This window comes from Pagrus pagrus (genome assembly GCF_965226575.1).
Source record: "Pagrus pagrus genome assembly, chromosome: 15".
Classification (NCBI taxonomy): domain Eukaryota; kingdom Metazoa; phylum Chordata; class Actinopteri; order Spariformes; family Sparidae; genus Pagrus; species Pagrus pagrus.
This window is the reverse complement of record NC_140199.1, coordinates 21,886,268-21,888,253: the sequence shown is the minus strand read 5'-3', so window position 1 is coordinate 21,888,253 and position 1,986 is coordinate 21,886,268. Positions and strand designations below refer to the sequence as shown.

General features: G+C 40.7%; 1 long non-coding RNA gene across 11 annotated transcripts in view; it reads left to right on the top strand.

Moving 5' to 3' along the window:
* The window catches only part of LOC311270261, a 91,812-nt gene that overhangs the window by 50,528 nt on the left and 39,298 nt on the right, over positions 1 to 1,986 (top strand). The window lies entirely within an intron of this gene.

Genomic DNA, 1,986 nt, shown 5'->3' with positions numbered 1-1,986 from the left:
CAAGTCTCTCTGTCTCCTCTGTTTCTGTCCTTCTTCCTCCTCTCCACCTCCCCCCCTCACTCCGGACTTTTACTGGCCTTCAGCCACCCTCAATTACCATGGGTGGAAAGAGAAGCAGATAAGGAGAGCATGAAATAGTGAAGCAGACAGCCCATCTCTGACAGTCTAAAAGGAAAATAATAGTAATGAGCACAGTCCCTGTCCAAGTGTTGAGGGTTTGGATCGTGTGTGGGTTGCTAGGGGCATAACCAGAGAACATGGAGTTTTCTGGATGCACGACAAGCCAACGAACCAGCCAACAAGCCTTAGGGACACATTTACTGTACTGTTCATGGTACCTTCGACAGGACCTGAGGCTTCAGCAATGCATTAAACTACTACTTTCTGAGTTCCACTTCATCACCCAAACGGACAGCAGATTATGTTCTACAAGTCAGCAGCGAACAAGGTGTGAAGAGCTACTGCTTTGCTTTTTTCCTGCACGAACAGCTGGAAGTCATTAGAAATGCAGAGCTGAATCTGCTATCTGTAGAGCAGGCAGATCTCAGTTTGATCCACTCTAACAAGTCCTATCATGTTTGTACTCAGTGGCAGCCTGCTCTGCATCAACTAAGGACAGCCTCAGTGCTTGTAGGCTTAACTGCTCCCAAAGGCTTGATGGAGTGTCAAACCCTGTACTGTACACCACTGCTTTATTTAGAAAAGAAGGCTGTGTTGCTAACTACAGTGGTACAGACGAGGATATAAGATAGATTTTCCCAATTTTGAATGACAAAGAAAGCTAATTTATTATTATGCTTATTGTAATACTTCCTACTCATTATGATCTTTAAAAAAAGTAAGTTTTAATTATTTTTGGGACAAATAATTTCCATTCAGTAAAGGATTGAGTTAAATCTTTTTCATGGGGAGTTTTCATTAAGTTTATATCCAGGGGTTGAAAGTACTTTCACTCAAGTGCTGTACACATGTCAACTTAGGGGGGTCCAATTACTGGAAATTTTCTCAAGAGCAATTCTCAAGCGGGGGGACCCCAAAACTAGCGCTATAACTCTGTCACCCTGCCAGCTAAGAAAAACTTCCAGATTATCTCACTGACTCGAATTCAAATAGCTTGCAGACCTGTGGCTAGCTAGCAAATGTCAGCTACCTGCTATCTAACATAAAGAATGACCTGTGATGTAATGGAAATGAAGATTGGTCAGGATTATACATTTTTACAGTGATGTATTAGGGGGTCGTGTCCCCCTTGTCCCACCTGGGATTTATGCCCATGCGTATATCTTCTAATAAAATCATGACTTGTTCAAGTATATGATATATACTGACCAGCTATAACATTAACAAGCTATTTGCATGTTAATGCATCAGTGGTAATAATCTAATACTATAAAAAATATAATAATATAACACAACTCTGTAACAAGTTCTTTTGTTTTTATACTTTAAGTAGATTTTGTTGCTGATACTTCTGTACTTCTATTTTTAACTGCAGGACTTTTATGTCTTGCTCTTTTAATCTTCTTTCACCAGATCATACATTATGTCATATTTGGGGTAAAATGAAAAATATCATCAAAAAACTCTGTGATGAAAATGTCAGACGTCATCTTTTGTTGACCCTGAGCCTCAGCACACTCTGGTGGATCACTAATGCAAATACTGAGTCGTGTTTGGAGCCTGGGAGTGGCCAACCTGCTGGTGAGAGTAGACTTTCCAATGTCGAGTAATCCCCTGTCTCTGTGAACTGGTCTGTGGTTTGTAACCAACAGGAGGTGCACATGAAGGAAACCCCGGGGCAGAAAATCTGTGTGTTTATTGTGTCCTTCCAACAAGAAGGACTTTAGTTGTTTTCTGAGGCCCATACAGTGATTAATATGTCTGTGGAGGATAGGGCTGTGGTTAAACAATGTGGAAATGTGATTGATTACATTTAGCAGAGAACTGACCAAGATTACATAATAAGTATGTTTGGCTACATTTGGC